The 21,691-nt window shown below is 39.6% G+C and overlaps 1 protein-coding gene and 1 long non-coding RNA gene across 3 annotated transcripts in view; one reads left to right on the top strand and one right to left on the bottom strand.

Annotated features, from left to right (window-relative positions):
• The first annotated feature begins 4,020 nt into the window (after window positions 1-4,020).
• LOC127988320 (galactose-specific lectin nattectin-like) overlaps window positions 4,021-21,691 on the top strand; it is an 85,873-nt gene continuing 68,202 nt past the window's right edge. Inside the window, exon 1 of one of the 2 annotated variants that reach the window (XM_052591018.1) lies at window positions 4,021-4,037. The gene's annotated coding sequence lies outside the window, so the exon portion shown is untranslated. Of the gene's footprint in view, window positions 4,038-14,831; window positions 14,849-21,691 lie in introns of those variants that run through there. The other variant, XM_052591009.1, reaches the window with a different exon arrangement.
• LOC127988336 (uncharacterized) lies at window positions 10,455-21,189 on the bottom strand. Its single transcript, XR_008161615.1, has 4 exons — window positions 20,105-21,189; window positions 11,731-11,930; window positions 11,543-11,641; window positions 10,455-11,252 (listed from the first exon to the last, which is right to left on the bottom strand). It is a non-coding gene; the product is annotated as an uncharacterized LOC127988336 (long non-coding RNA).

Genomic DNA, 21,691 nt, shown 5'->3' with positions numbered 1-21,691 from the left:
TGCATAAATTATTCAACCTCAGTCCTGATCAAAACTACCAAATGTTTAAAAGAAAAATCTAAGATTTTAACTCTTTAATTACCAAGTTCATAAATTATGTCACTGATTTGGGAAAAAAAACACACAATTACATATTTTCAATATAAAAAGTGATTGTGGACTGGATATTTTTATTTTTTTTTACCTTTTATCACAGTCTTTGGCAGGTCAACGATTAGTAACAAGATTGGCTTTGTTGCATTGTTAGTTTTTGTGCAGCATTAGATTTTTTTTTTTTTTTTTTCATCATTTGTTCCATTATAACGACATTTTTGATTGCAAAGCCATGACACCATATAATCATGCATTCTTGATTGTTTGTGGTTTTCCCTTTTGGGAAGAGGTAAAATTTGTTATTTTTACAGTTGATCACTAGGTGGGACCATTAACCCTTTAGATAGGCCTGTGCAAAAAAAAAGGCTTAGTTTCTGGCTTGTATATGGAGAATAACAGCAAATTATAGTGTTTGTGTGTGAGATTCTTGATTGTTTTCCCTGTTGGGAAAAGGTAAAAAAAAATATTTTTACAGTTGATCACTAGGTGGGACCACTAACCCTTTAGACAGGCCTGTGCAAAAAAAAAAAAAAGGCTTAGTTTCTGACTTGTATATGGAGTATAACAGCAAATTTTAATGAGAGAGAGAGAGAGAGAGAGAGAGAGAGACCTTTGTGCATTTACCTTGATGTATCTGAAAATATCCAAATATGCACCTCATGCTCTCAGAACTACATGGAGTAAACAAAAAAGAAGTGTTTATGCACCTGCTGCCTTTTGATGTTGAAAAGTAGAGTTGTTCCGATACCGATACGAGTATCGGAAATATCACAGATACCACAAAAAATTCTGGCATCGGCGAGTACATGAACCTATATGCCGATCCAATACCATTTTCAAGACCTAGTTAAGACCGCTAGCTTTGCCTAACCGCTGCACGTTTTTTTTTTTTTTTTTCGCTGCTCAGAATGCATTGCAAACACAGGAAGTTGTGCTGTGTTGCCACAAGCAACCCCTGTTTAGAGCAGCGAATAAGAAATGAAAACGAGTTAGCAGCACTGATCTATATAAGACTGGATCGCTCATCGCGTTCTAAACTGCCAACAGACAGTGAAGCAGCTCCTATATTATAGATCAGTGGTTAGCAGTATGTCCGCTGTTTAGCAGTATTTCAGACTGAACCAACCAGACAATAAAATGGCGAATAGGGATGCCACAAGTTCTGGCACTTCACTACCAAGTCGGTGCTGAAAATTGATATGAATCTGATACATTTTTAGAGCAGTTTAATTAAGTGGTTGTTTTCATCCCGAACATAACGAAAGGCTAATGAATTTGAACAATGCACAAGGGATATTTCAAGGGCCATTTCTTCCTTTGGGGCCCTGGTAATCAGTACTGGTTTTACCCCCAGTTCGACGCCCCTACAGCAGTGTGTGTGAAAAGTGTCCAGTGGGGGGTGGAAAAAGTGAGATAGTTCATGTTTCAGGAGGAAGGGGGTTTGTTTGGGGTTTCAGAGGAGAAAGTTTTTTTTTCTTTATTTATTAAAAATGTATTTATTTTGTGGTCCAGGGTAACAGTTAAAGATACATATATGGTGTTGTCAATAAATGACCTTTTCAACTTTTTTTTTTTTTTCTCTCCACAGAAGGAATAAGGCTCTGGAGTGATTGTTCCAATTTTAACTGCCAAATACGGTTTCTTTGAGAGCCAAATAACAAATTGAATGATGACTGCCTTGAGAGGAACATCAAAAGTAAATAAATAAAACGTCCATTTTTTTCTTTCTTGCAACAGATGGCAATGGTATATTTTCCATGTTCTGAAAAGTGGCCCATTGTGTGTATGAAATGAAGCAGCATGTGAGAAGTTGACTGGAAGACAAAATGAGCTACTTCGACTCATTTTATTTATTTTAAGAAATGTTCAGAGAAATAATATAATATTAATACTAATAAAACTAATAAAAAGACTATTTTTTTATTTTTTTATTTTTTATTTTTTTTATGAATTAGACAAGTGAATTACTGTGAAACTTAAAAGCATAATTCTAAAATCATTTTGTGGTCTCTTTTTTTCAGACTAACTCGAGATAGAATAAGTAATCTAGCATCTCAAAATGGCAACCAACAGTAAAAAATGGCCAATTAGGACTTCAACATTGCTTTTACTTTGAACATAAATGACAAAAAGTTGGATGAGAACTTAAAAAGGGACTTAAAAAATACTCCCTTTACACCCACGACTGCAAGCCTGTGCATGGATCCAACTCCATCATTAAGTTTGCAGACGACACCACGGTGATTGGCCTCATCAGTGACAACGATGAGACTGCCTACAGGGAAGAGATACAGCACCTGGCCACATGGTGCGCTGACAATAACCTGCTCCTTAACACCAATAAGACCAAGGAGCTCATTATGGACTTCAGGAAGAAGAAAGGAAGCACGCATGACCCCATCCACATTAACGGGATGGTTGTTGAACGTGTCTCCAGCTTCAAGTTCCTGGGAACCACCATCTCGGAGGAACTGTCCTGGGCCACAAACACCTCCAGCCTCGTCAAAAAGGCTCACCAGCGCCTTTTCTTCCTCAGGACACTGAAGAAGAACCAGTTGTCTTCAACCATCCTGGTGAACTTTTACCGGTGTGCGATCGAGAGCATCCTGACCAGTTGCATCACAGTCTGGTATGGGAACTGCTCAGTGGCTGACCGCAAGGCACTGCAGAGGGTGGTGAAAACTGCCCAGCGCATCACAGGGACACCGCTTCCTGCTCTTGAGGACATCCAGAAGAAACGCTGTCTACGTCGAGCTCGCAGCATTCTCAAGGACTCCTCTCACCCTGACCACGAACTGTTTAACCTCCTCCCCTCCGGAAGGCGTTTCAGGAGCCTCCGGACAAGGACCACAAGATTCAGGAACAGCTTTTTCCCTAAAGCTGTCTCCTTGCTGAACTCTGCCCTCTGACACACCTCAACTCCCCCCACACCACACATAGACTCCTCCCCCTCTTCAACACTCTGATTTATTTATTTACTCACAACAAGCAAAAAGTAACTTGTTATTACTTGCACTACTGCCTGTTCATCCAGGAACAATGTATAATCCATTTGCACATTGAAATATTTTTTTTCTATGCACTTTACTGTCCATTGCAATACTGTAAATTATGTTCATAGTTCTGCCTATAGTGTACATACACTTTTACATAGCCCATCTGTATAGTATGTTCATAGTACACCTATCTGTATATCGTGCTTATAGTATTTAATATCTGTAAATTATGTCCATAATACTTACCTGTATAGTTATTGTACATATTATAGACCTTTATTCTGTACTTACTGCTTATTGCACTTCTGGTTAGATGCTAACTGCATTTCGTTGCCTTGTACCTACATGTGCAGTGACAATAAAGTTGAATCTAATCTAATCTAATCTAAAAAGTGTTACAGTGGTATATATTACAGAGTATAATGGCATATTGTAATTAAATATATTCTCTAATCAATAATAATAATAATAAGACACTAGTCCCTAGACTGGATTTAATTAACCTTTTTTTCTTCTACATCTACAGTATATCAGTAATAGACAAAAAGGTCTGTACTTTGATTATTCATCGGCATACTCTAAAACAAGATTATAAGAAAGAGAGAACATTGAACAATTGACATCATCTCACAATGTAAATACTTAGCCTGTGGTTATTATCGAGACCAAAGAAGAAGTTTATTAAATTAACTTGAGAAAAAACCTTTTTATGCATGCAAATTTATATACTTCATATTTTGGGCTCTATTTGAACACTTTCACCATGCAATATTCTGCAACATATGATTGTAATCTTGAACTATAGGTTCGTTTGTGTTGTGTAACCTTGATGATCAACTGATAAATTATTCAGCTGAAGGCTTTCATAATACGGTTGATGTTTGTGTAAAAGTTGCATTTAAAAATTCAAACCTCTGCTTTGAAACAGACAAACACAGCAAATTCTCTGTTAGTGTCACTAAATGAATACATCAATTAAAATATTTACAAAAAATATGTTTAGATTTTCTTCATTTACATATGTTTTTGTCTGTATTTATTTGTATAAATATATATATATAAAACGTGGGTGTCGCAATACACTCTAAAAAATGCTGGGTTGTTTCAACCAAACTTTGGGTCAAATATGGACTAACCCCTTTTTTCGGTTAAAATTTTAATTACTAAATTTAACCCAACAGCTGGGTTAGTCCATATTTGCCCCAAAGTTTGGTTGAAACAACCCAGCATTTTTTAGAGTGTAGGCCATTTTTAGGGGGACAGACTGTGATGGCACAGAGGCAAGATGTGCGTTCATCGATAGATTGTTATAATATCTGAATCTGCCCAGTTCTGTCATAATTCCAGTTTACAAAATATCATGGGGTTGCAATAATCGATTCCTCATCTACTGTAGCCTAAGTTTTCTCTGCATCCATCCCTCATAACACCCCGTTTCCTTCAGCAAAAATTTAGCACATATGAAAGACTACACCATCCTGTGAATTTTACCCAGGAAGATAATGGTCCATAAAGGAAGCAGGTTTGTTCCCACAAGGATACATCAGAGACATGAATATAAAGAAAAACAACAATGATACTTTATTTATAAAAGTATAAAAAGCAATTCCACACACAGCTCCACTCAACTTAAAGTAACTTAAACTGCCAAGTATAATTCTCAAGAATGTGCAGTCTTTACAAAGAAAAATAAATGAACTGCATGCAAATGTGTGCTGTCTACGGAAGTACAGAGATACTTGTAATTGCACTGATGTATACCTGGTTAACTGGGAAGGATTGTGACACCAAACTGTCTTTGGACGGTTTTGGGACACCTATGGCTGGACCCTGACCTCTCAGTCACAGGAAAGTCTCAAAGAGGAGGTGTCTGTTTTATACACTAACAATCAATGGGCAAAAACAGTGACTGTGTCCAAGGAAGTGTATACCGCAGATGTAGAACTATTGATTATCTACCCGGCCTATTTATTTGCAAAGAGAATTTCAGTAACTATCTCATTGGTATACATTCACCCGAAGTCTGATGTTCAGAAGCCAACGGACATCAGTCAGGTGGTGCATCGGTATCAGTTGCATTCACTGGATGCTCCCCATTTTATTATGGGTGATTTTAACAAATGTTCTTTGTAGGGAGTTTTACATTTCTAGCAATAACTTTACATAAAAAACTTGATTTAGGTTATGGTTCAATACCAGATGCATATAGATCCTTTTCCAAACCCCCAATTAGTTGTGCAGACCATAATGCAGTTCCCTTTCAGTCGGTCACTCTCGACGCCACGTCGGTGACCGACGAATATGGGATGTCGCTTCAATAGACCAATCTACTTAGAGTGTAAACTAAACAAGCCAATGCACATTGGCATGCAATTATTGCATCCAGCTGCCGCTGATCACTGCTTGAGTATAAGAGGGCAGCAGGTGCAATGCATACCAGCTTTTCGCTTCGGAGCCGAGCATTAGTATCGCTCTGCTCAACTGTGTCTGCTGTGTTGCACTACCCCTGTCGTGTTGCAATCGGCCAATTCTCCTGTGCGCCTCAGCACTAAAAGAACATTTCTTAAAGAGCAAATTTCTCTAAAAGAGCTTCACGGGTGCGTCTTTGTAAAGACAATGGATCGTCCTTAAAAGGATGCCATTTCACCCGTGCATTTCTGCGAGCAACCCACAGAACGTGCTGGGCCCTCTTCAAGGAGCGTACCAGCGGTATCCAGTGGGACTCCCCCACTGGGACCAGATGTCGATCTCAGCATCGGAGGGAGAGCGGTCGGATCAAGGTTCAGCTGCGCTACCGTCCTCTGGGATGGTGACAAAGCCTGAGTCGGATCCCGAAGTGGCAGCTATGCTTTCCCGGGCCGCCGAGAGGGTAGGGCTCGAGTGGAATTCCCCACCGCGTCCCGAGCCCTCACGGTTGGATGATTGGTTTCTCGGGGTGGCGCGCGCTGGTTCTCAGCGCCCCACCCCAGTGCCTTTCTTTCCTGAAGTGCATGACGAGCTCACCAAGTCATGGATGGCACCTTTTACTGCCAGAAACCAGCCAGTGGGCTCCTCCTCCCTCACCACCCTCGAGGGCGGTGCAGCGAAGGGGTATTCAGGAATCCCGTCGGTGGAGCGGGGGGTAGCAATGCAATTGTGTCCTAAGTCCGCCGCCTCCTGGCGTGGAGACCAGGTGCTCCCTTCCCGAACCATCAGCCTCGGCTATGCGATTCAGATAGCCCGGCTTCCCCCCAAGCTCTGCGGTGTCTGCTACACTACAGTGAAAGCGTCCGATGCCCCTGTCTTGAGGAAAGAGATCGCAGTCCTACTGGCGAAGGCCGCGATAGAGCCGGTCCCTCCAGCCAATATGAGGACGAGGCTTTACAGCCAGTACCTCATTGTACCCAAGAAAAGCGGTGGGTTACGATTGGATCTGCGAGTTTTGAATCGGGGCCTCCATCGGCTACAGTTCAAAATGTTGACACAGAAACGCATTTTCAGGTGCATCCGTCCCCAAGATTGGTTTGCAGCAATCGACCTGAAGGACGTGTACTTTCATGTGTCCAAACTTCCGCGCCACAGACCTTTTCTGCGGTTTGCGTTCGAAGGACTAGCATATCAGTACAAGGTCCTGCCCTTCCGGCTGTCCCAGTCTCCCTGTGTCTTCACGGAAGTCACGGAGGCAGCTCTCATTCCTCTCAGAGAGCAGAGTGTTCACAATCTCAACTACTTAGACAAGCCTGTGCTGGTCCGATTGGACAACACTGCAACTGTTGCGTACATGAACCGCCAAGGTGGTCTGCTCTCTCGTCACATCTTGCAACTCGCCCGCCACCTCCTCCTTTGGAGTCAGAAGGTTCTGAGGTCACTTCGTGCGGTTCACATTCCAGGCCTGCTCAGTCGTACAGCCGACGAGCTGTCTTGAGCAATACTCCCGGGAGAATGGGGACTCCATCCCCTGACGGTCCAGCTGATTTGGAGGCAGTTCAGAGCTGCTCAGGTAGACCTGTTTGCTGCTCCAGAGACCTCTCACTGCCAGGTTTTCTACTCCCTGACCGAGGGAACTCTCGGCACGGATGCACTGGCACACAGCTGGCTGCGGGACCTACGCAAGTATGCGTTTCCCCCAGTGAGCCTTCTCGCACAGACATTGCGCAAAGTCCGGAAGGACGATGAGCAAGTCTTGCTAGTAGCACCATATTGGCTTACTCGGACCTGGTTCCCCGAAAAAGTGCTCCTCTCGACAGCCCTTCCTTGGCCGGTTCCTCTGAGGAGGGATTTACTGACTCAGAGACGGGGCACCATTTGGCACCCATGTCCAGACCTTTGGAAACTCCATGTTTTGGTCCCTGGATGGGACGCAGAGGTTCTAGGTGACCTACCCCAAGAGGTAGTTAACACCATCACTTCGGCAAGAGCACCGTCTACGAGACACGCCTATGCCTTGAAGTGGAACCTGTTCGTTGAGTGGTGTTCTTCTCGCCGAGAAGACCCCCGAAGATGTCTGATTGCGGTCGTGCTATCCTTTCTGCAGCAAGGGTTGGAGCGAAGGCTGTCTCCCTCCACCCTCAAAGTCCAGGTTGCCGCTATTGCTGCGTACCATGACCCCGTGAATGGGAAATCTTTGGGTAAGCATGACCTCATCATCAGGTTCCTTAGAGGGGCCAGGAAGTTAAATCCATCCCGGCCCCCCTGTATACCCTCTTGGGACCTGTCTCTAGTGCTTAAATCACTACAGCAGGGCCCATTCGAGCCTTTGCATTCAGTTGAGCTAAAGTTTCTTTCATTGAGAACTCTGCTCCTGCTTGCACTGGCCTCCATCAAGAGGGTAGGGGACCTGCATGCATTTTTGGTCGATGATTCGTGCTTAGAGTTTGGGCCGGCTGACTCCCAGGTAATCCTGAGGCCCCGGCCTGGCTACGTGCCCAAGGTTCCCACTACACCCTTCAAAGACCAAGTGGTGAACCTGCAAGCGCTGCCCCTGGAGGAGGCAGACCCAGCCCTGGCTTTGCTTTGTCCCGTCCGAGCATTAAGGTGCTACGTGGACCGGACGCAAAGCTTCAGGACCTCAGACCAGCTCTTTGTCTGTTACGGTGGCCAGGAGGTTAAATCCATCCCGGCCCCCCTGTATACCCTCTTGGGACCTGTCTCTAGTGCTTAAATCACTACAGCAGGGCCCATTCGAGCCTTTGTTGAGCTAAAGTTTCTTTCATTGAGAACTCTGCTCCTGCTTGCACTGGCCTCCATCAAGAGGGTAGGGGACCTGCATGCATTTTTGGTCGACGATTCGTGCCTAGAGTTCGGGCCGGCTGACTCCCAGGTAATCCTGAGGCCCCAGCCTGGCTACGTGCCCAATGTTCCCACTACACCCTTCAAAGACCAAGTGGTGAACCTGCAAGCGCTGCCCCTGGAGGAGGCAGACCCAGCCCTGGCTTTGCTTTGTCCCGTCCGAGCATTAAGGTGCTACGTGGACCGGACGCAAAGCTTCAGGACCTCAGACCAGCTCTTTGTCTGTTACGGTGGCCGGCAGAAGGGGAATGCCGTCTCTAAGCAGAGGATGGCCCACTGGATTGTGGATGCCATAACCCTGGCTTATCAGGCTCAGGATGTGCCCTGCCCGTTCAGGTTGCGAGCTCACTCAACTAGAAGTGTTGCATCCTCCTGGCCGCTAGCTCATGGCGCCTCACTGACAGGTATTTGCAGAGCTGCGGGCTGGGCGACCCCTAACACGTTTGCTAGGTTCTATAGCCTTCGTGTAGAGCCGGTATCCTCCTGTGTTCTCACCTCAAATGGGTAGTGGCACTGAGAGGCACCGGTTAGTGTGGGCTTGCTAAAACTGCTCCAGAGTGTCCGTACTGTAGACCCTGTTGAGATCCTCCATCACCCTAGGCAGCTGGACGCGGCGGAACGTCCGGCGCCAGGCCTTCATGATGAATCCGTGAGAACCATGGAAGGCTGGGTTCCATATTGAGACCTAAGCGTTACTCGTATGTGTATAGTCCACGGTATAGCCTTAGAGCTGTGTTTCCCCGGCAGACTTCTGCCTTCCCAAGAGGGTTTTAATCACCTCAAATTTCTCCGTATACTCCTAAGCGGATGCTATATGTGTATTTGCCTCCGAGACCTCCTTCGGGAAGGATGGGGCTTCTGCAGCGTCCCGGCTCCAAGCGGACCGGGTACGTTTTCCCAGTATTATCCAATCTCACCCAGTGAGGTAGTGCTTTGACAATGGTGAGTGGAGCTACTCGTTCTGAGCCCCGGCCTACACCTAATAGGGACGCAGGCGGCTCGCACAGGGCACTGGAAGGGGCAGCACCCATGGCGCTTTGATAGGGATCCCATATTCGTCGGTCACCGACGTGGTGTCGAGAGTGACCGACTGAAAGGGAACGTCTCGGTTACGTATGGTAACCCTCGTTCCCTGAAGGAGGGAACGGAGACGCCACGTCCCGTCGCCATGGTTGCTCTACCGCCGCTGAGCTGCCGGGTTCCCGGCTCGGCTCCTCAGCGAAAAACTTGTATTCATTGCACCTGCTGCCCTCTTATACTCAAGCAGTGATCAGCGGCAGCTGGATGCAATAATTGCATGCCAATGTGCATTGGCTCATTTAGTTTACACTCGAAGTAGATTGGTCTATTGAAGCGATATCCCATATTCGTCGGTCACCGACGTGGTGTCTCCGTTCCTTCCTTCAGGGAACGAGGGTTACCATACGTAACCGAGACGTTTCTTTGCAACCATGCTATAAACCATGCTGCAGAGAATTAGACCTGTTACTACATAGATCATTTCAAAGATGGACTTATGATAACCTCTTACAATTACAAAACTGCTTTGATCGCAGTGAATGGGACATTTTTAAAAATTGTGTAGACAACGATGAGTAAGCTGATGTTGGGAGTTCATATTCACAGTCTGTGATACCTAGGAAAATGTATTCAAATAATAAGCCCTGGGTGACAAAAGAGAGGGGGTTCAGCGAAAAATCGGCAGCTGTCAGCAGGAAGTGGCTGTCACTGGCAGCAGGAAGTGGCTGCCAATAAAACCGGATGGCAGCTGTCGCTAATACCCGGAAATTGGAGGAGGCTGCCGGCGGCAACAAGACAAATAAATAATTATATACACTTATGATTATGTTTAATACTTTTTAAAATAAGTATAAATGTCAGTATTGTATATTATTTGATTTAAAATATTGATCAAATATAAACAAGAAATAAGATCATTTTGCTAAACGTTAATTTCCAGCTGAATGTTTATGCATGCATGTATCATTGTTTGTGTGAAATAAAACAATTTATATTTGTTTATATACGAGAGTGGCACTTACTGGGTGTATGTTGTATATTTATTATAGGCTATATACACAAATGACTGAAAAGAGAGAAGTCTCAGAGACCTTTATTTAAAATCATAATTTGCAGTTATATTTGTAGTATTTCAAGAAACAACTATATATATAGTATAAAGTAGCTGTTAAATTTGTAACTGGGTTAGTAAGTTGTCAAAGTCAGTGCTTTACAATGTAAACAGTATAAAATATATCCAGTAAGCAAGCAGACTAAAATATCAATCAGAATCACTAACAACAATCCGGAGGTATTTTCAAGACTCTTAGATCAGAACTGATGAGGTATACAGAGTTACTTCTCCAGCATCTTGCACCAATCACTGTAAAACCCAGAGTGGATGTGCATCTCACCTCATTTTCCTCTTGCAACATGGTCAAGTCAAGCATAATTTATTTATATAGTGGTTTTAATAATACAGATCAAAGCAAAGCAACTTTACAGTATTAAATAGGAAAATAGTGTGTCAGTCAATAATGCAGAAGGACATTAGTAAGCTCAGTTTGTAGTCAGTTTAAAAGACAGTTTATCATTCAATTCAGTGATGTCATCCTTCAACTCGGTTCAGTTTAAATAGTATCTGTGGAATCGTTTGCATTCATGTCAATGATATCACTGTAAATTAAGTGACCACAACAAAGCAAGCCAGAGGCGACAAGGAACCAAAACTCCACCAGTGACAAAATGGAGAAAAAACAAGGTCTTTACAGGGGATCTGTATCTGGGGCTCTAGTTGTCCTGGTCTCCGCTGTCTTTCAGGGCAGTAGAGGTCCTTTCTAGGTGCGATCCACCATCTGGTCTGGATACGTACTCGATCCGGGTGACTGCAGTGACCTTCGAATAAGAAAGAAACAGATTAATATAATTGAAGATGTTAATATCTATACGATGTTTGATAGGGAGCCAGTACAGGGTTTACAGAACTGGGCTAATCCGGTCATACTTCTTGATTCTAGGGAGAACTCTAGCTGCTGCATTTTATTATTCATAAGAAAATGGTGACTTTAATACCTAAATTGCTTTATTAACAGTAGACATGCATGCACAGCCATATTAATGATTATTCCCATTGCATCTTGTCATGTACAGAGCAGTGATTACATTTTCATGCATAATTTGCACACCTGGTAAGCAGTTGTTGTAAACCTCGTCGCAGTGTCTGCAGGGTGTACATTTTGTTGAATTCCTGACATGGCTCAGACTTGTTCTCCATTTTGTTCCACCTGTATATTGAGATGAGGAGCATGAAAACAGCATTATTACAAAGATAAACATTCAGACATGGCAACTGAGAAATGTAATGTTATGGCACCTTTTTAAACCTCTAATCAAATATGTAAAAGAAGATACTCCGTCAAGCCAGCTGGATTGTGCCCTCTTTCGAAAGGAGTCTGTATACAGTACAGCAGACTTCTGAATTTGGAACAAACCAAAGACAGACTTAGTAATGTAGCATCACCCCTCCTCCAGGATCACGTAAAGAAGAATTTCCAACAGGACAGCATCTGGCAACTATTGGGTATTACAAAAAAAAAAAAAAAAAAAAAAAAAGGTGTCAGTGCCATGGTTTTGTCTCAAGATGCACATCGACATCAGTAATGTTTTTTTTTTTTTTTTCTAAATGCATGTTTACAAAAGCTACTTCAATGTTCTAAATTTAACTACAGCCTAATCCTGGCTTAATCCAAGCCCTGTCTGTGAAACTAGACCTAAAAGTTATAAGGAATTATGAACCGGTCCATTATATTTTGTATAGATAATAAAAAATAAAATAAAAAAATGGTTTTGCATTCACATGCTTACAACTTCAACTGGTACACAGAACAGTTCTGCACATGCATAGTATTAGAGAAAACACACCTCAATAGTGCTTTTAAGAACTCTTAAGTTAATGTATATCACACAATCTCCTGAAAGACTTAACATGCAAAAATATATGGTTAGTGTTGCACATTTATCTTCTATCATTCCAGTCAAACAACATTCTTTTATATTATTCAATAGACTGTTAACACGCTAACAAACGTTAATATTTAATGGTACGTCAAACGTAATTTGAAGTTAATGGTAGGCCCCTAACAAGGTACACAAACAACGTTGCTACCACTAATTAGATTTCATTGAACAATTAAACCAAAGTAGGCACCAAGTCTTATCTGAACCCCTGCTGTGACAAAATCATTGAAACATGTTTTAAATAAGAAACTTTTTTTTTTTTTCCTTTCTTTCTTTTTTTTTTAAGTACAGATCTGGAAAAGTGTCAGGTTACTAAGGAAGTAAAACGAGAAATTAGGAGGGCAAAAAATGGAATCCAAGGCAACAGTGGAGGAGAAGTTTTATTAAGGGAAATATTCAGTCAGCATGGAAAGGAATAAAGAAAATGGCTGGTTGGAATTACTCAAACTTAGTCTTTGATAGAAAAGGGAGAGATAGCAAATTCATTTTTGATACACATGATTTTAATGAAACATATGGATTTTTATTCTAGTTTAAAAACAGAGGAATATTTGCAGATTGATAAAGCCTCTGTTTTTTTGTTTGTTTGTTTGTTTTTTGATAAAGCCTCTGGATTTGAGATTTTTGGACCAGAAGATCTCAGATAGTACAAGTAAATGGAGAACATTCCCAGGAATATTATTCTGTACCTGTATGGAGTACATACAGGAACTGTGCTCCCTTACGAGAAAAAAAATTAAAAATAAAGTTTATTCAAGTGTGCTGTTAGTATACTTTTAAACTAAAAATAGGAATGCTTTTAGTTTACTTTTAATGTACTTCTCAGAAATGGGCTTTATGTACTCCTCATACATATACTTAAATCTACATTTGAGTAAACTTGACTTGTACTAACAAAAATTCTAAATATATGTATATTCCTAGAATCCGTGTTTACATTATTAAACTATAGAAGGTGCTAGTACACATCTGCACAGAATTTCCAAAAAACACAAGTGAAGAAGAAAACAGAAACTCAACTTACTAATACTGTACATGTAACATGATCATCTGACATGAAACAGCATCAAAACTGTAATGTTTAAAGTTTAAATAAAATGTCAACAGATGAAGAGGAAATAATTACAGTCAAACTTTGGGGTGTTGATTGACTCCATCTACGTTTTGATTATCATTCTGAATCCAATTCATGGTATTTTTTCAACTTTGTTCAAAATGTTATTTCTTTATTTTTTTATGAAACATTAAAATGTTTAAAAAAATAATGTATGAAACTAGAATAAAATGTTCCTTTGGGGCCCTGGTAATCAGTACTGGTTCAACTTTTTTCTCTCTCTCTCTCCACAGAAGGAATAAGGCTCTGGAGTGATTGTTCCAATTTTAACTGCCAAATACGGTTTCTTTGAGAGCCAAATAAAATTAACAATAACAATTTTTTCTTTCTTGCAACAGATGGCAATGGTATAATTTTCCATGTTCTGAAAAGAGGCCCATTGTGTGTGTGAAATGAAGCAGCATGTGAGAAGTTGTCAGGAAGAAAAATTGAGCTACTTCGACTCATTTTATTTATTTTAAGAAATGTTCAGAGGAATAATATAATATTAATACTAATAAAAAGACTAATAAAATATTTTTTTTTTCTATGAATTAGACAAGTGAATTACTGTGAAACCTAAAAGCATAATTCTAAAATCATTTTATGGTCTCTTTTTTCACACTAACTCGAGATAGAATAAGTAATCTAGCATCTCAAAATGGCAACCAACAGTAAAAAATGGCCAATTAGGACTTCAACATTGCTTTAACTTTGAACATAAATGACAAAATGTTGGATGAGAACTTAAAAAGTCTTACAGTGGTATATATTACAGAGTATAATGGCATATTGTAATGAAATATATTCTCTAATCAATAACAATAATAATAATAATAATAATAATAATAATAATAATTATTATTATTATTATTATTATTATTATTATTATTATTATTATTATAAGACACTAGTCCCTAGACTGGATTTAATTAACCTTTTTTTCTTCTACATCTACAGTATATCAGTAATAGACAAAAAGGTCTACTTTGATTATTCATCAGCATACTCTAAAACAAGATTATAAGAAAGAGAGAACATTGAACAATTGACACCATCTCACAATTTAACTACTTAGCCTGTGGTTATTATGGAGACCAAAGAAGAAGTTTATTAAATTAACTTGAGAAAAAAACTTCTTATGCATGCAAATTTATATACTTCATATTTTGGGCTCTATTTGAACACTTTCATCATGCAATATTCTGCAACATATGATTGTAATCTTGAACTATAGGTTCGTTTGTGTTGTGTAACCTTGATGATCAACTGATAAATTATTCAGCTGAAGGCTTTCATAATACGGTTGATGTTTGTGTAAAAATTACATTTACAAATTTGAAACCTCTGCTTTGAAACAGACAAACACAGCAAATTCTCTGTTAGTGTCACTAAATGAATACATAAATTAAAATATTTACAAAAATTATATTTAGATTTTCTTCATTTACATATGTTTTTGTCTGTATTTATTTTTATTTATATATAAAAAAAAATTATATATATATATACAGTGGGGCTCGAAAGTTTGGGCACCCCTTGCAGAATCTGTGAAAATATGAGTAATTTTCAAAAAATAAGAGAGATCATACTAAATGCATGTTATTTTTTATTTAGTACTGTCCTGAGTAAGATATTGTACATAAAAGATATTAACATTTAGTCCACAAGACAAAATATTTGCTGAAATTATTAAAATAACCCCACTCAAAAGTTTGGGAACCCTTAATACTGTGTGCTGTTACCTGATGATCCTGGGCTGTCTTTCTGTTTTGTGATGGTTGTGCATGAGTCCCTTGTTTGTTCTGAACAGTTAAACTGAGCAGCGTTCTTCAGAAAAATCTTTAAGGTCCTGCAGATTCTTCAGTTTTCCAGCATCTTTGCATATTTGAACCCTTTCCAGCAGTGACTTTATGATTTTGAGATACATCTTTTCAGACTGAGGATATTTGAGGGACTCAAACACAACTATTTAAAAAGATTCAAACATTCACTGATGCTCCAGAAGGAAACAAGATGCATTAAGAGCTGGGGGTGAAAACTTTTGAACACGATGAAGATGGCCAAATTTTTCTTATTTTGTTGAAATATAATTGTTTTCCATTTAGTTCTGCCCTTCGTAAGCAACAGAAGATACTTGTATGTTTCCCGGTACACAAATTAAGTACAATTTACCTTGATCTTCAAATTCCAAAAGTTTTCACCCCCCAGCTCTTAATGCATCTTGTTTCCTTCTGGAGCATCAGTGAATGTTTGAATCTTTTTAAATAGTTGTGTTTGAGTCCCTCAAATGTCCTCAGTCTGAAAAGATGTATCTCAAAATCATACAGTCACTGCTGGAAAGGGTTCAAATATGCAAAGATGCTGGAAAACTGAAGAATCTGCAGGACCTTAAAGATTTTTCTGAAGTACACATCTGCACAGAATTTCCAAAAAACACAAGTGAAGAAGAAAACAGAAACTCAGCTTACTAATACTGTACATGTAACACGATCATCCGACATGAAACAGCATCAAAACTGTAATGTTTAAAGTTTAAATAAAATGTCAACAGATGAAGAGGTAATAATTACAGTCAAACTTTGGGGTGTTGATTGAATCCATCTACGTTTTGATTATCATTCTGAATCCAATTCATGGTCTTTTTTCAACTTTGTTCAAAATTGTATTTCTTTATTTTTTTATGAAACATTAAAATGTTAAAAAAAATCATGCATGAAACTAGATTAAAATGTTTTTGTTTACAGGCAGATACCATGTAATTTCTTTGGATGTTCAGATATTCATACAACAAAATATATACTCATTAAAACCTGATTTTGGACATAGTAGTATAATTAATGTATGATGTATTCTATACTTCAAAGTTCTATACTTCAAAGTGTACAAAGTATTTAATTTGTAAACTATCAGTAAACCTATAAGTTCACTTTTAGTGTAATTGCAGTACAAACTAGTAAAGACAGGGGTAAACTAGTTGTGTACTCAAAGTCTGCTATTGTTATACTTCAAAATTATACTTTTATATACTAGAAAGTGGGCCAATTTAGTCAAGCAGTGTTGAAACCGTACACTTACAAATATACTACTAGAACAATGGCATTTGTATAATTGCAACAAAGTATACTTAAAGTTTATACTAAGTATACTTAAGTAAAGTTCAAGTATAAGTAAAGTTTAAGTGTACTACTTTTTCGTATCTGCTGCCCCAAGACTGTATTCTTTCACCTCTATTTATTTTATATACAATAGGTGCAAGGCCATTTTTAGACATCTATTATTAAATATGCCGATAATACAGTGGTGCTAAGTCTATTTAAATAGGGTGACACAGAGCATGGGTCCTTTTTTATTATTTTTTGGATTGGTGTGAGTTTACATCTACAAATTAATGCCTCCAAAACTAAAGATAAGACAGAATTTTATACTTCCGTTGATACTCCATCTAAAGTAGTTACTGCGGGCAAAGAAGTTGAGAAGGTTAGTTCATACAAATATTTAGGTACAGTTATTGACGATAAGCTTAGTTGGGTTGAAAACACAAATCTTGTATCAAAAGCACAAAACGGTTATATTTATTGAGGAAGCTTAAGTCCTTTGATGTGGATAAATCTATATTGATATTGTTTTATAGATCTTTTATTGAAACCGTTATAACTTCTGCTATGATCTGTTGGTTTTATAGATTAAATGTTAGAAGTAGATCCTAGCTGCAGAGCATTGTTAATTTAGAGTCAAAGATTACAGGCCCTGTACAGCTGGGGTTGCCTGCTCTGTGCGAGAGGAATGTTCTCAGGAAGTCTGACTATCTTGGCTGATTCATCCCACACTTTGTATTTAGAATTCAAACTGCTGCCCTCAGGCAGGCGATGTAGTGTGCCCAAGTGGAGGACTGTTGAAGCTTCTAGGTCTTTTGGTTCAAATGCAGTCTTGAGCGTAAATGCTTATCCGAAACAAAGATTAAAGGTGTACCATGATTTTTAAATAGTATATGAACTGTGTACTGTAAATGCTTGAGGTTATTTTTGGTTGGTTGTTTTGCTGTTTATTTTTTATACATTTGTATGTTTGTGAGGTCTGATACTGCATAAATTACCCTGTAAAGGGACAAATGAAGATATTACTACTACTAAATAGTTCTGTGATAATTCACCCAGATGCAGAAACACAGTGATCAGCCAAAGTTTGCCCTGTAGGGCTCAAAGATCCATAACGCTGGGAAAGCCAGGGTCCAAGCAACAGCAACATTGCAGCAACAGCAACAGCCACCAGTCAACATGCTCCCCAAATTTAGGAAACATTCCTCATACACACGTACATATAGTAAAGAGGCCTGTATGAGCATTCATCACATGTCCATCGCCAATTTTTCTAGGAGACTACATGAGGGAGAAACCCCATTGCAGTTTTCTCCGGCACTCATGTGTCTGCTAGAGAGGGTTAAACGGCAGTCACCCAGTGGTTTTCAAAATGCTGACTCTTATTGCAACATAATTTTGTTGTACGTGTGTGATAGCAGCCTTCATTGAGAATTAAAACTCATTCGTCATCAGCCAAATTCCAACCTGCTGGATGTGCGAGTTGACCCTATGTGATGGGTACAAGAGCAGACCCCAGGGGGGGAGCAAGGGGCCATAGAGTTATTACTGCAGGTCGTAGCAATATAACAGTTTTTTTATGATAAAAATAACACATGGCTAGTGAAACCTTACGTTCCAAAAGCGAAAACTCAACCCAGATCTGCACAACTATAAGCACATTCTCAGCCTCACTTTTTTTTTTTTGCAAAACACTACACACATTGTTTTGCAAAACACTAAACACTTCTCTACATTAGACACGGAAATCTAACAATGTCACTTCTTTGCCATTTCAAGATACTACTTTCCAAAATACTACACATATGAATAATCACATCCATCAGGTTTGAATACACATAGGTGCTTAAGAGTAAACGCAACAATTAAGGTTTAATCACTATAAAAATTTAACAGGTGAATTTTTGTCTTCAACAAAAATGAAATCAGGGTTTGTTTCATATTGAACCATTACATATCAATATATTTATAGTTCTTATGAACAAGACATGTAGTGGATTTATATTAAATTATGTCCAGCATTTAAACATAGCTCGAACGTGTTATACAGCATTCCAAACACCATTAAAGTAAACTGACCATTTGTGTCTTTGGACAGAACCTACAAGTGAACTTGGAGTGTCTTTTCAGTGAAGTTTGTTTGTCTGAAAGACTGAGGAACTCCAGGTTTTTAACAGGTGCTCCAAATCAGTGAAAATGAAAGAACAGGTGACAAGCAGCCAGATTGCTGCTGCTGGTGCACTCTGGGAAGTGTAGTTCTTTGTCTCATTTCTGAGATTCAGCTCAACAATTCTCGTCAGTTAAGTATAGTATAGTATATGTAATCAGGTCACTGGTGCATCTACCAACTGAGGAAACATGAAAAAAGATTAACCCAGTAAAGTTGTTTGGGTAAGCATTTTTCTGCAAGCTTTTTGAGAAAATGAGCGCATCAGATTTCACTTCCTTTGTGATGTGGCAAGGTGATCTCATTATAATATTACCGCCACTTCACCTGTAGGTTTCCAGCCATTGCACCATCAGTTTGATTGAATTTGAGCAGTGTACCAGGACCATGTCTCCCTCTCTCTCCTCCTCTTTCTCTCTTGGGTGGCATTAAGCAAATATTTCCACATAGTGATATAGATATGTGGGGGCATGTTTAAATGAGCCATTTTAGGGGAGCATGGCAGAGTCTTAACTTTGCTAATATATATATATATATATATATATATATATATATATATATATATATATATATATATATTTCTATATATATATATATATATATATATATATATATATATATATATATATATATATATATTTCTTTGGATTTGAGACTTTAGTTTTTGCAACTTTACAAATCTTCTTTATTCACCAAGAGCTTGTAACAGTCCAAAGAGAAAGGGAAAAATTGAAATCACATCATATGACCACTTTAAGAATATACACAGATTATGTAGGCTGGAAAAGACATGTAGTGGATTTATATTAAATTATGTAGGCTTTAGGCTGGAGTCCTGCACACACTTGATAGAACTCCATCTAACTTCCACAGAGAGGAAACCTATTCTCCAAAAATAGAAAATGAGCCAGATCAGCATGACCATAAGTAGAAGAGATACTCATTGTTAAGCAAAAAAATCCCAAATAGGCTGTGATATGTGAAGGCCACCACAGGCCAAACTTCATAAATAATAATGGACAAGCTTACCTGATGACCACCATAGCAGAGTTGTGTGCCATAAGTGCCATAATAGTCTGTGTAATGTGTAGGCTAGAGGTCTTCACGGGTCCAAAAATTCGTGCCCGAACCCGACAGAGACCCGTGATGTACTACACCGAACCGACCCGGACCCGTCTAATATTTCAAAAGCTGGACCCGGACCCGTGTAGATCCGAGAAATGTCTACCCGGACCCGTATATTATTTGAAATCTAGACCCGAACCCGCCGGGAAGACACAGACCCGACTGGACCCGACGTTCACATATTCCACCTTAAATTGCTATTACAAGTAAATAAACCTGTTGCGAAGAATACAGCTTTTTGTCTTACCTAATTTAAAGAGCCGTAGTCTCTCTTCCTTGTACCCGACTGCTTGTGATGCATTACAATCCTCCGACAAGAAAGTTATCCATGTTTTTCATCTCGTTATTCCAAGTCCAAGCTGAATCCACTCATTATTTCAGCTTCAGAAGTCCACTTGATGTCACGGTGAAGGATGACAAATGCTACTGTGCACATGTACATTCTGACTCGAGTTAATTCGCTTAATAACTTAGACTGTTTGCCCTTTTGAACTATAATAACGATCGCTCGTGCAATGCCATGCCGCTGACGTTATTTATTTACTATCATCTGATCTCTGTCTGTGCTCTCTGCTCTGCATCGAGTTTGAATCTGAACCACTAAAACTTTAAGAATAAACGGTTCATTTATAATATTATAAAAATGGGAGAAATATGTAAAACGCGGTTTGGCAGTCCAAGTGTCCCTCACTGGTTGCCATAGAAACATGAAATGCGCTTGAGACTGCACATGCGTGCTAGCTGTATCAACCTAAAATGCTTCAACGCAATTTGAGCGTAATAGAAAACATTCATGAGACAGTTCACCTCAGATTGTGTTGCTGATTTGAAATATATTAAATATGAGTGTGTCAAGTATGCACTTGTATATTAACTCTGAGTGTGCGAGCAAGAGAGAGAGAGAGAGAGATCACTTTTTTTTGGCTCACTCTTTTCTTTTCCTAATTTTACAAGTTGCAAGTTACAAAAAACACAAGCAGTCTTTGATCACGGCCGGATGTTCTTCGAGTCAGATGTCAGATGTTCTTCGATCGGCGATCGCACGGGTATTACACACAATGTTAAACAGACCCGGGACCCGAGGTAATAGATTCGGACCCGACCCGGACCCGGCTGATGATTTAAAATATAGACCCGAACCCGTACGGGTCCCGGGTGGGGTCCGGGGTCGACGGGTCTCGGGTGCACTGTGAAGACCTCTAGTGTAGGCCACAACAGCCACGTAGGACCAAAACAAGTAGGTATGAGGAAACATAATGAACCACCACCAGTAGATGCAAAAATAAACAAGCCTGATTATAGCTTAAAGATGCTTGCTGAGCATTGAGCCAGATCTTACCTAGAAAACGAATGGGAGAATGACCATGTAAACATCAGCTTGATAGAGACTGCCTTCATAATAGCGCCAGTCGAAAAGAGTGACCTGTGTAAAGATTGGGTGAGAGCCACGGTTCTTTTTGTCTGCAGCCATGGAATTTAAATGACTGCATAGTAATAGAATGCAGAGGTTAGTAAAATGATCAAATGTAGTTGTGTTTTATGCAGAAAGCGTAAAAAAGCATAAGCATAAATATCAGAACTGTAAAACAGAACTATTCGCTGGCTCAACTCCGACGAAGGCTAGATAGATTCTGTAGACAAGACTCTGTTTAATAAAATACCCGGAGGTGAGAAATAATAAAAAAATTGTCATATTCACAAATATCTCAATTACAGTTAAGTAGACATTAACTGTACTCATTTCTGTTTTAAGCAATAAAACAGTCCAGTACATTATTGTCAAACACATTTTTATATGGAAATAAGATTTCTGTGCCACCCCAGACTGGTTGCT

The sequence above is a fragment of the Carassius gibelio genome, chromosome A5 (assembly GCF_023724105.1).
Source record: "Carassius gibelio isolate Cgi1373 ecotype wild population from Czech Republic chromosome A5, carGib1.2-hapl.c, whole genome shotgun sequence".
NCBI classification, from domain to species: domain Eukaryota; kingdom Metazoa; phylum Chordata; class Actinopteri; order Cypriniformes; family Cyprinidae; genus Carassius; species Carassius gibelio.
The sequence above is the reverse complement of the archived record's forward strand: the minus strand, read 5'-3'. Positions and strand labels throughout refer to the sequence as shown.